Source organism: Protomyctophum parallelum (genome assembly GCF_964188405.1).
Source record: "Protomyctophum parallelum genome assembly, chromosome: 20".
NCBI classification, from domain to species: domain Eukaryota; kingdom Metazoa; phylum Chordata; class Actinopteri; order Myctophiformes; family Myctophidae; genus Protomyctophum; species Protomyctophum parallelum.
This window is the reverse complement of record NC_139718.1, coordinates 38,918,627-38,932,289: the sequence shown is the minus strand read 5'-3', so window position 1 is coordinate 38,932,289 and position 13,663 is coordinate 38,918,627. Positions and strand designations below refer to the sequence as shown.

Genomic DNA, 13,663 nt, shown 5'->3' with positions numbered 1-13,663 from the left:
TACACTTCCTCCAGCGATGTCTTCACTGTGTAATTCTGTACAGCTGCCTTTTCAGAACTTCTCATTTTCATAAACTTCTAATTTTTCATAAAACTAACTGATCTTGTCTAGATATGAATGTAAATATCTGAAGATGTTCCTTATCGGTAGCTACATTTAAAGGGACAGTTCAGATTATTTTTTACTTAACCCATTCTGACCCGAGATCAGATTCATACGAGGTTTCCGCCGGACACACACTGGTCTGATGAACCCATTCTGACCTGAGATCAGATTGTAGAAATGTCAGTCGTTCTTCGATAAAAAAAAAAATAGCAGACCTACAAGCTCGTATCGCGCCACTCGGTGGCGCGATATGAGCTTGTAGATCTGCTATTTTTCAATAGCTAAAGCATAACACGATGCCGACACCAAAACGGGTGCCCGTTCAGAATGGGTTAAGCTGTATGGAATACTTGCCATTACTATAGTGGTTGCAACTGTATTAATTGATATTGTCTGAGTCCCGTGGTGGGAGTTCTGCTCTGGTTTTGGTCAATATTCAACTTTGACCCCTCTATCACAGTACAGGCACCACAAAGGGTTAATCAGGTCCTTCACATAACTAATGCACAACTATTACTAGATAAAGCATTATGACACTAGAAAACCTTTTCACAAATCCAATAGGTTGATTCCCCACATGCTCTGTCGTTCCATTCTCCAATGAAGAAATCCACACAGTCTTCCCCACCAGCATTGTCATTAGGCTCACCAGGGCGCCAGTACCTGTAGAAGTAGAAACATTTAATTCACACCTCCACATTGTTTTTCTCTGAATGCTTTTGTTTTTTGAGTCATGGCTTCAAATTATATTACGCTAGATATTTACATAGGAAATACAAATTAACTGGACAATGAAAGACACCGGATGCAGAGTAATTGTGTTTTAAATTATTATAGCGTCCAATACCATTTTGGAAAAAGATGAAATATAGTTTAAATGTTTTCTTTAAAAAAAAACATTATGGGTGGGAACCCCTTTTGGTGTTATGCACTATCTTATGCTTTAGCTATTGAAAAATAGCAGATCTACAAGCTCATAGCGCGAACGACTAACATAGAAACATAGCTTTTTCAGAACACTGTCGGGATGTAGAAGACATTTTTAGAATCTGATCTCAGGTCAGAATGGGTTAAATGAAGAGTAGAATAATGAGGGTAAAGTCTCACGTTGGTGTGGTCAGTGGTGTTCCATCCGTCCACTTCCAGACTCCTTCTGTCTCTCTGTCGGTCAATCCAATCCACACAATCTTGCCTTTGCCAATGACTCTGCCAACAAAGTCCTGGACATAAAAGCAGAAACTTGGGTCCCAGGCACACATCTAACCTCTCTTTTGATATGTTTGGGAACAACTGCGCGCACACACACACACACACACACACACACACACACACACACACACACACACACACACACACACACACACACACATACCTGCTTTTCTGTGCTCTTTATGGTCATCAGGTCAGATTGTCTGGCTGTACAGTAGGCTCTGCTGTCAACCCAGGATTTCTTCCCAGTGGAGATGTAATAACAAACACCACCACCAAATGTAAATCCATGGGATTCTAACAACAAAATATAATGTCTGTCACTGTTCATAATGACAAAATGATGAGCAACATGATATAAGAATGAAGAAAAACTGTGATGTTTCACTGACCACAAACACTCTTCTTCGTATCAGTCATGTCATTAAGTCTGGTCTGCAACTGGTCTTTCTGTCCAGTATTGTCATTAAGTCTGGTCTGCAACTGGTCTTTCTGTCCAGTCATGTCGTTAAGGCTGGTCTGCAACTGGTCTTTCTGTCCAGTCATGTCGTTAAGTCTGGTCTGCAACTGGTCTTTCTGTCCAGTCATGTCGTTAAGGCTGGTCTGCAACTGGTCTTTCTGTCCAGTCATGTCATTAAGTCTGGTCTGCAACTGGTCTTTCTGTCCAGTCATGTCGTTAAGGCTGGTCTGCAACTGGTCTCTCTGTCCAGTCATGTCATTAAGTCTGGTCTGCAACTGATCTTTCTGTCCAGTCATGTCGTTAAGGCTGGTCTGCAACTGGTCTCTCTGTCCAGTCATGTTGTTGAGTCTGGACTGCAGGATGCTTTTGTCTTTAATCGATGCACCATCTGTAAAGAAGGAGAATCAACAAACTGATGAGTTTTACATTCAACGTTGTGCTGATAGTTATATTTAGGTGAAACAGGTGTGAAGAGCAGTCAAACAACATGGCAGGTTGGGCGTGGTGAGTGAGTGACAGACATTTATAAAGGTCATGGGGTCACACTCAGAGCGGCAGTTCAGAATCCCGTCCACCAGTGACATCATCGATGGGGAATCTAAGCTAAAAGTTGCAATGCGATAATGGAAGCCATCTCTTCTCACAATAATTCAAATCAATCTTTTAGCGCTCCATTCACAGCGCTTTGGGGAAGCGCGTCCTTTTATATGAGGCCCCGTGCATGTGCCTGTGGTGAGTGAGAGAGAGACAGGCGTTACTTAAAAGCCCTTTTTAGAACGGGGAAATGAGGAGGAAATGTGAGAGAGTCTGCCTTTACCGCCAGCACGTAACCCAACCGTCTTGATGAGAGGCGAGAGCAGGACTGAGAGAGCGGCGGGATGTTTGTAAATGTGGCGCTGGCCACACATATATATATATATATATATATATATATATAATATAATCTGCCTGACGATGATGTCACTGGTGGACGGGTTCCTGAACTGCCCATAGCCCTCATATGAGACATGGCCTTAGTAAAAAAACGTGGTGAAGTGGTCCTTTAATCAAATATCGTGAGTCGCGTGGATGGCATATATGGATTGAATAGCTTTCCACGAGATATCTCGAGAATGGCATGGATTGCGCTAATAAAGTATTTAATCAATCAATCAAATCAATCAACACTATTCCTGACTCAAATATGGGACATGGAGATACAGTAGCGTTTAAGAAATGATTCTCACAGAGTATGGCCAAGACAATGATGACAGCCAATTGGAGAGGACACACGCACACTGCAGCAACTTTGAAGACATTCTTCTTAAATCCTGGAAATAGACACATTTTCAATATTATTTTTTATACATCGAGGTAGAGCTAATTTGATTGCAGGTGAATGCACTCAAGACACGCTCCGTGTGTCATGGAGAAGACTGGATCATCACCTAGATCTGCATATATGGAGTTGGCCAGCAACTCTACATCTGATCTGACCTCACGGCCACCAGATTATAATAGTTTAACTCCTGCTTCTTAACTGTGCCATATTAAGAAACGGTGTTGTTCTTACCCCCAGGGCGTCTTACTGCTTGATTTATACGTCCGCGCTGTGCTTTGTTGCTGGGTTCAGAAACTCTGAGGTTTTCATAAATGTCGTCAGACATTTTGATTTGAGTTGAGTTGAGATTTTTAGTTGAATCGAGTTGGGTTGTGTGTTTTGTTGAATTGAGTTGTTTTCTTTTCTAGTTGAGTTGAGTTTCTTGGTTGAATTGACTTGAGTAGAGCTGTATACACACGTCTTCAGATATCGTAGTGGATTTTCAAACTGCTCTCCTTGTACAGCTCGAAGGAACAGCAAGAGGAAGAGGAAGAGGAAGAGGAAGTCATGTCGTGTGGTAAATGCACTGCGGCCAATCAGAAAGCAACAAATGCCACAGGAAATTCACCTCGCTCGTGCAATTTAAGTTTTTTGTAATTGATATAGTATACTGTATAAACAGAACAGACGACACGATGACTAATGAAGTCTTGACATAACAGTAGGCCTCATTGTAAGCATAATACAGCATGCTGTTCCACTCTGGAGGGATTCCCATGAATGAAAACTAAAGAAAAGTTCAACATTTTGATGATGACACAGACACAGTGCAGTGACGATATTATGCAGGGTCATGCTGACGAACCATCCACAACACAGTCACATAGAGCAGAGATTCACAACCATATCCTCACGACCATCAAGAGGACCCCTCCTCGGAGAAACTGACCCATCTTCACACAAGCCGTGGCAGCTGCCCACATCACTCCACTGGCTCCCTGTTCATTTTATATTACTTTTTAATTAAGCTTCTAAGTGTTTGTCTGTAAAGCCCTCAACGGCTCCGCCTTACTTTTCTAAACTTGTAGAGTTATATTACGATATATTTTTCAGGAAAATAAATAAATAAAAACATTATATTGACTACACAAGGTGTGTTTCATGGAAGATGTTGAGGCCAGTCCGCACCGATGCAACTACTTGCAACCAGTCGCAAGACATTGCAGCGGTCTGGACCGACCAGCTGCAATACAGTGCCAATGCAGTGCATGTGTTATCACATGTTATCACATGTAATAACACACACCACCACCAGATGTAAATCCATGGGATTCTAACAACAAAATATAATAGACAGTGATGTATCACTGACCACAAAGAAACCTCTTCAGTTCAGTCATGTCGGTAACGTTAAGTCTGGTCAGTAACTTATCAAAACCGCTCTGTTATATAATATTGTCAGTCATGTTAAGTCTGGTCAGTAACTTGTCAGTATGGTCAGTCTGATGAGCACGAGTATGACTGAGTACCAGTAGGGGCGCTGTTTGACAGAAACAGAGAGATAGTATTAGTGCTGCACTAATACTTGCCTGCTAATGAGAGAGAGAGAGAGAGAGAGAGAGAGAGAGAGAGAGAATGCATTGGAGTCAATGAGAGCTCAGTGAACAAACATGAACAAACATTATTTATGAACAATTGAGACCTTTTGTAAATTAATCACTTCTGGAAAATAACAGAAGACATGTAACACATTATTGTCTGCTGTGTTGTTATTCGATGTGTACACTGTGTAATCTTTATAGAGGTATGGTATCTCTATAAAAATAGAGATACCATAAAGTACAAAGTACATTTCTGAACACACCAAGTCTCGCGAGACTTCCCACCGTTTCCTGTCTGGCAGCCAAATATCGCGATACTTCGGAGCCAGAAACGATACCTGCTGCTGTTTAGATCCTCAGATAAAATTATATACTGTGCACTCTGTGCACATCGAAAAGTAAGTGATTAGAAAACAACCTGTGATATGTCTTCTGTTATTTTCCAGAAGTGATTACTTTACAAAAGGTCTATTGTTCATGAATAATGTTTGTTATGAGCTGGTCCAGCCGGCTCCATTCACTGCCATGTATTCATTGCACTTCCTGTGTGAGTTTGGCTCCCATGAAAGTGTCCATGAAAGTGTCATGGCGCAGCCCAGTCACGTGACCACTTCCCTTCCTTCTTAATACATACATAGTCTGGATTTTCGGTGGTTAGGTGACCACCGAACTACAACATGACGTCACGAGCCGTGGTGAAGAGCAAACCACCGCCACCGCTCCAGCCCTTCTCTCTGTTTTTACTCACCACCGCTCAACGTTATTCGGTGGTCAGCTCACCACCGGAGCGGTGGTCACCTCACCACCGAAAAACCAGACTATGAATAGGCCTTTAGAGCTTCCTTGGAGGAAGGCAGGAAGAGTATGCAGACTGGTGAGCTTAAGTAGCCCACCCAATTGGTCAGCTGACTGCCACATCAGCGAATGACGTGTGGGACTTGCACACACTTACACACCCACATAGTAATGCAGCATGTTAACCCCTTGAGTATAGTACAGTATGTGCCTTTGAGCATGGCATGAACCCCCTCGAGTATGTCTGCATGAACTAACTCCTATTATTAACTAACTATTATTACTATTTACTTTATTTTTGTTTTGTTGGCTGCCGTTTGAAAACATTTCATTTAAAGGTAGAGAGAGATTGCTGCTTTATTATTTTATAGCCTTTTTGGCTGATTGGTGACAATTCTTAATGTTATTATTCAAACAATTGGATTCAGTTCTAAAAGAAGCTGACTTAACAGATTGTGGTGTTCTACGTTCCCTTTTTTGCGGGTGGGGGGGGGGGGGGAGTAATATATAATATCAACAGTCTGTCTTGAGAGACTAGGCTGCCTCAAAAAGTTCAGAGACTGTTGCTTTATTTCATTGTTTGTTATTTATGTATACAATTTATAGGCCTATACTGTCTGTTTTGAGATGCTGCAGCCATGTGTGTGCAGTTCAGATTGTCGATGTTGAATTCCAAATATATGCAGAATTATGTAGCAGAAAAAGACTGATGAGAGACTGTTGACTATTTTTGTTTCATATCCTGCAATTATTCAATTTGGCTGATTGGAGACTTCTTATTCCAATGAATTGGATTCAGTTGTAAAAGGAGCTGGCTAAACATATTGTGTTCTTTTGCGGGTGGAAGGGGCCTGGGTGAAAAGTAATATAAAGTAGTATGTTTGTTCTATATTACTCTTGATTCCAAGTAATAATAATAAATAAACATATTACTCTCCTGAGTAATATTGCCCAACACTGTTAAGTAAAAGTATAGCTGTAACACAATGTTGAAAGGTCCCGCATTCAAAATTTGACTTGAGTAAAAGTACAAAAGTATTAAGGAAAAGTCAAGTCAAAGACCATGAAGAGTGATGACATCAAATCACGTTACTTTCACCACAATAACTATGAGAAAGTGGATGCTTACGGGTCCTTATGGGTCCATTCTTGAGAGGCACTAGCCCCTCCCATGTCCAGCTTTGAAGGTTTGTGTAAACACAACAGCTATAAGCATGTCAAAATGTTAATGTTCTTTTTTTTCTTTTTCTTTTCAGCCATTAATTGGTAAACGCTCCCAAAAAAATGTAGTCTCTGTGACACATCTAGGGGCCGCAATCTGCATTCAAAGATTTCCCTATAAGCTTTGTCATTGGTCAATTTGCCTGTCTACTTCCTGATTTCTACCAAGGACTGTATAAAGAGGACAGGAAGCGAAGACTGTACGGGTGCTACCATGTTGCTCCATGGAAGGAAAGAAACATGCGCAGTTGAGACCAGGAAGTTGGACATGCATATGGCACAAATGGCCCAGCAGATGGCGTGAGGTGACTAAAGACCTTGCTGAATGTAGGGACGCTTGTATCTCACTCTTCTGCCAGCCTATATGCTGAAGCCAGCTTGGCTCAGTGCTCACCATGAACGGACTGACTGAGACAGCCGTGTCATGATCAGTGCAACTATAATATCTATATAATTTTATGTAATACAGTGGTTTTCAACCTGGTCTGGGGACCACCAGCACCCTTGAGGGGGTTTCAGCTAGGTAGTCTCCAGCTTGGTAACCAAATGGACTCTTATAGATCTTTAACTCTTGAGAGCGTAACCCGTCCATTTGGTTTCATTTTAAACTCTCAAGAGTTCAATTATTGTTAAGATCTGCATAATAAGTCTACACAAGAGAATGTAGAATAATTGTTATTTTGATCAACTTTTGCCTGTTGTCTCTCCTTAAGTAGGCTACCATCATCAATACACATGCTGTATTGATGATCGTACATGGAGAGATTGTGGTCAAGATCTTATTAAATGAAAAAGTTTTGGGTCTGAGAGGCTACATCTCATAAAAAAATGGTGGTCCATATGGATAAAATGCCCAATAAATAATGGGACTTGATACAAAAAGGTTTGAAAACCACTGTATTACATAAAATTATATAGATATTATAGTTGCACTGATCATGACACGGCTGTCTCAGTCAGTCCGTTCATGGTGAGCACTGAGCCAAGCTGGCTTCAGCATATAGGCTGGCAGAAGAGTGAGATACAAGCGTCCCTACATTCAGCAAGGTCTTTAGTCACCTCACGCCATCTGCTGGGCCATTTGTGCCATATGCATGTCCAACTTCCTGGTCTCAACTGCGCATGTTTCTTTCCTTCCATGGAGCAACATGGTGGCACCCGTACAGTCTTCGCTTCCTGTCCTCTTTATACAGTCCTTGATTTCTACTTCATCATTTTGACCGGGTTTTTTTTCGACCAATGACCAAATAAAGCTTCTAGCTATCTTTGAATGCAGCTGCTACATGTGTCACAGAGACTAACATTGTTTTGAGAGTGTTGCTGGCTGTCTGAATATCAAAAAAGAAAAAAGGTCATTAACATTTTGACATATTATTGCTTATAGCTACTTTTAACACAAACATTGAATCCCATTGACAATGAATGGCCAGCTTTGAGTGTTTGTGTAAACACAAACATTGGTTTGCTATACCGTTTCCTATGATCCAGTGTTCAATGTTTGTGTAAACACAAACATTGAAGACAGTGAGGAGATGATGTATGATAAGAGCACCCTTCACTTAAAATAATTTTTTGCATTTTTCTTTTTTTTAACAAACAGACAATACAACAAAACAATACATAATACATCAGACAATACAATTACTTAAAATGAAAAACAAACAAACAAAAAGGAAAACAAGAACATACAGTACATACATAAATACAGTATAATAAAATAAGGGCACTTAGAATGGTAACAACAACAGAGTCCTTATGGCCACAAGACCAAACAGCTGCAGAGAATACAATTAGACATTTTCAGTTTCCACCTTTAAATAAGATAAATCATTAACCGTAATATATTGGATAAACCGTCCCCATATCTTATCAAACATCTTCTGTTTATTCTTCAAAGTACAGGCTTTCGTGTGTTTATGGCAGTTCACTTCTCTTACTTTTTTAGAGACTTTCTTTCTCCGATAACAACAGGACTGAGAGTGACTGAAGTAAACGCGTTCGCAAAGTTAATGACAGCTCTTTTCCTCATAGTCTTTATAACTCATCCAAGGTTTGACATTTTTTGAAAGAAGAATTGAGTTAAAAAAAAAGAATTGAAGGTATATTGAAAGTATTTAGAAGATTATCTGAAGTCAAATTTGATCATTTGAGTTTATCGTAAAGTGTGTTTATTATCTTCTGTTAATTATTTGCTCAACAATAACACTATGAAGAAGTTATTTGATTCTAGTATGCACATCTATTCATATATATTTTCAATTTCAATCATCTTTAATCCATCGTGAATTTTCATTTCCATCTCCTCCATATCCAGCTGGTAAACTCACCTAAACACCCATATGAACAAATTCTATAGGATACTTACAGTATAGCATTAATATACCTGCTCTTGTTTAAGACTTGAATGCTAGGCATTTACAATTTACATTTATAGGCCAATATTGTACTATCATTACGGTGTGTACACTTCCTCCAGCGATGTCTTCACTGTGTAATTCTGTACAGCTGCCTTTTCAGAACTTCTCATTTTCATAAACTTCTCATTTCTCAACTTCTCATTTCTCAACTCTCATTTCTCAAGATATGTAAATATCTGAAGTTGTTCCTTATCGGTTGCTACATTTAAAGGGAAGATTTCTTTTTACTTAAGCTGTATGAAATACTTGCCATTAATATAGTGGTTGCAACTGTATTAATTGATTGGCTGAGTCCCGTGGTGGGAGTTCTGCTCTGGTTTTGGTCAATATTCAACTTTGACCCCTCTATCACATGGAACTATTTTTTGGGCATAGTGATATGGACACAAAAAACATAGTTCCGTGTGATAGAGGGGTAAAAACTGAACGAAAGGTGCACTAATATTTTTTAAATAGGTCAACAATACAAATAACATGAGTTTTGTGGATTAATTTACTTGCGTGGCCCCCTGTGCCACCCACAAAATGACCGGAACTACTTAATATTTCACCAAAACCAGAGCAGAAGTCCCACCACGGGACTCAGGCAATCAATTAATACAGTTGCAACCACTATATTAATGGCAAGTATTTCATACAGCTTAAGTTAAAAAACTCTGAACCCTTTTAAGAAGCCCAAACTCAGTGATGTGTATTATTCAATTGCACATCATGTACATTCATTTTGTTACAAAAGTTGACTCATTAGAGCAGGTACAACAGTTTATATTAACTCCCTGGTGTCACAAACACAGCATTGATGTGATCAATTCTACCTGTTGAAATGTAACAGTGATTTACAGTGCTGTCGTTAATTTGAGTTCATGTACTGTCTGGTTTATTTATAACATTCAAATATGAACGAAAGTTTGTTTATTATCTTCTGTTAATTATTTTCTCAATAATAACACTATGAAGAAGTTATTTGATTCTAGTATGCACATCTATTTATATATATTTTCAATTTCAATCATCTTTAATCCATCGTGAATTTTCATTTCCATCTCCTCCATATCCAGCTGGTAAACTCACCTAAACACCCTATGAACAAATTCTATAGGATACTTACAGTATAGCATTAATATACCTGCTCTTGTTCATTTTTCATAAAACGAACTGATCTTGTCTAGATATGGATGTAAATATCTGAAGTTGTTCCTTATCGGTCGCTACATTTAAAGGGATAGTTTAGATTTTTTTTACTTAAGCTGTATGGAATACTTGCCATTAATATAGTGGTTGCAACTGTATTAATTGATTGTCTGAGTCCCGTGGTGGGAGTTCTGCTCTGGTTTTGGTCAATATTCAACTTTGACCCCTCTATCACAGTACAGGCACCACAAAGGGTTAATCAGGTCCTTCACATAACTAATGCACAACTATTACTAGATAAAGCATTATGACACTAGAAAACCTTTTCACAAATCCAATAGATTGAATCCACACATGATCTGTCGTTCCATTCTCCATTGTAGAAATCCACACAGTCTTCTGCCCCACCACCGTCATTAGGTTCACCAGGTTGCCAGTACCTGTAGAAGTAGAAACATTTAATTCATACCTCCACATTGTTTTTCTCTGAATGTTTTTGTTTTTTGAGTCATGGCTTCAAATTATATTACGCTAGATATTTACAGGAAATACAAATTAACTGGACAATGAAAGACACCGGATGCAGAGTAATTGTGTTTTATTATAGCGTCCAATACCATTTTGGAAAAAGATGAAATATAATTTAAATGTTTTCTTTAAAAAAAAACATTTTGGGTGGGAACCCCTTTTGGTGTTATGCACACATGTTATGCTTTAGCTATTGAAAAATAGCAGATCTACAAGCTCATAGCGCGAACGACTAACATAGAAACATAGCTTTTTCAGAAAACTGTCGGGATGTAGAAGACATTTTTAGAATCTGATCTCAGGTCAGAATGGGTTAAATGAAGAGTAGAATAATGAGGGTAAAGTCTCACGTTGATGTGGTCAGTGGTGTTCCATCCGTCCACTTCCAGACTCCTTCTGTCTCTCTGTCGGTCAATCCAATCCACACAATCTTGCCTTTGCCAATGACTCTGCCAACAAAGTCCTGGACATAAAAGCAGAAACTTGGGTCCCAGGCAAACATCTAACCTCTCTTTTGATATGTTTGGGAACAACTGTGCATGCACACACACACACACACACACACACACACACACACACACACACACACACACACACACACACACACACACACACACACACACACACACACACACACACACACACACACACACACACACACATACCTGCTTTTCTGTGCTCTTTATGGTCATCAGGTCAGATTGTCTGGCTGTACAGTAGGCTCTGCTGTCAACCCAGGTTTTCGTCTCAGTGGAGATGTAATAACAAACACCACCACCAAATGTAAATCCATGGGATTCTAACAACAAAATATAATGTCTGTCACTGTTTATAATGACAAAATGATGAGCAACATGATATAAGAATGAAGAAAAACTGTGATGTTTCACTGACCACAAACACTCTTCTTCGGCTCAGTCATGACTTTAAGTCTGGTCTGCAACTGGTCTCTCTGTCCAGTCATGTCGTTAAGGCTGGTCTGCAACTGGTCTCTCTGTCCAGTCATGGCATTAAGTCTGGTCTGCAACTGGTCTCTCTGTCCAGTCATGGCATTAAGTCTGGTCTGCAACTGGTCTCTCTGTCCAGTCATGGCATTAAGGCTGGTCTGCAACTGGTCTCTCTGTCCAGTCATGTCGTTAAGGCTGGTCTGCAACTGGTCTCTCTGTCCAGTCATGGCATTAAGGCTGGTCTGCAACTGGTCTCTCTGTCCAGTCATGTCATTAAGGCTGGTCTGCAACTGGTCTCTCTGTCCAGTCATGTTGTTGAGTCTGGACTGCAGGATGCTTTTGTCTTTAATCGATGCACCATCTGTAAAGAAGGAGAATCAACAAACTGATGAGTTTTACATTCAACGTTGTGCTGATAGTTATATCTTGGTGAAACAGGTGTGAAGAGCAGTCAAACAACATGGCAGGTTGGGCGTGGTGAGTGAGTGACAGACATCTATAAAGGTCATGGGGTCACACTCAGAGCGGCAGTTCAGAATCCCGTCCACCAGTGACATCATCGATGGGGAATCTAAGCTAAAAGTTGCAATGCGATAATGGAAGCCATCGTTCTCACAATAATTCAAATCAATCTTTTAGCGCTCCATTCACAGCGCTTTGGGGAAGCGCGTCCTTTTATATGAGGCCCCGTGCATGTGCCTGTGGTGAGTGAGAGGGAGACAGGCGTTACTTAAAAGCCCTTTTTAGAACGGGGAAATGAGGAGGAAATGTGAGAGAGTCTGCCTTTACCGCCAGCACGTAACCCAACCGTCTTGATGAGAGGCGAGAGCAGGACTGAGAGAGCGGCGGGATGTTTGTAAATGTGGCGCTGGCCGCTCAGCTGTGCCAGGTCAGGCTGATGCAGAACATGATTGGGGATATAACGAGCGCGGCTGCCGCTCTCCTGAACTACTCTGCCGGGACTGGGAGGTACCATTCTGGCGCGTGGACGGACTAGGCTCTGTGGGTTGACTCCTGTCCGGGCCCCTCCTACGTCTCACCAGGTCCACTCCTGCTCTCACCAGGTCAGGCCCTGTGCGTTGCACCAGACTCCCAGCAACAGGCACTTTCAGGAATATATATATAAATATAATCTGCCTGACGATGATGTCACTGGTGGACGGGTTTCTGAACTGCCCATAGCCCTCATATGTAAAAAAAAAACGTGGTGAAGTGGTCCTTTAATCAAATATCGTGAGTCGCGTGGATGGCATATATGGATTGAATAGCTTTCCACGAGATATCTCGAGAATGGCATGGATTGCGCTAATAAAGTATTTAATCAATCAATCAATAAATCAATCAACACTATTCCTGACTCAAATATGGGACATGGAGATACAGTAGCGTTTAAGAAATTATTCTCACAGAGTATGGCCAAGACAATGATAACAGCCAATTGGAGAGGACACACGCACACTGCAGCAACTTTGAAGACATTCTTCTTAAATCCTGGAAATAGACACATTTTCAATATTATTTTTTATACATCGAGGTAGAGCTAATTTGATTGCAGGTGAATACACTCAAGACACGCTCCATATATGGCGCGTGTCATGGAGAAGACTGGATCATCACCTAGATCTGCATATATGGAGTTGGCCAGCAACTCTACATCTGATCTGACCTCACGGCCACCAGATTATAATATAATATATTAAGAAACGGTGTTGTTCTTACCCCCAGGGCGTCTTACTGCTTGATTTATAGGTCCGCGCTGTGCTGTTTTGCTGGGTTCAGAAACTCTGAGGTTTTCATAAATGTCGTCAGACATTTTGATTTGAGTTGAGTTGAGTTTTTTAGTTGAATCGAGTTGGGTCGTGTGTTTTGTTGAATTGAGTTGTTTTCTTTTCTAGTTGAGTTGAGTTTCTTGGATGAATTGACTTGAGTAGAGCTGTATACACACGTCT

The 13,663-nt window shown here is 40.5% G+C and overlaps 1 protein-coding gene and 1 long non-coding RNA gene across 2 annotated transcripts in view; one reads left to right on the top strand and one right to left on the bottom strand.

The window, feature by feature from the left end:
- LOC310877772 (uncharacterized protein) overlaps window positions 1-13,663 on the top strand; it is a gene marked incomplete at both ends in the record, with an annotated part of 412,147 nt that overhangs the window by 45,395 nt on the left and 353,089 nt on the right. The window lies entirely within an intron of this gene.
- LOC310878230 lies at window positions 532-1,606 on the bottom strand. Its single transcript, XR_014570878.1, has 3 exons — window positions 1,478-1,606; window positions 1,213-1,325; window positions 532-768 (listed from the first exon to the last, which is right to left on the bottom strand). It is a non-coding gene; the product is annotated as an uncharacterized lncRNA (long non-coding RNA).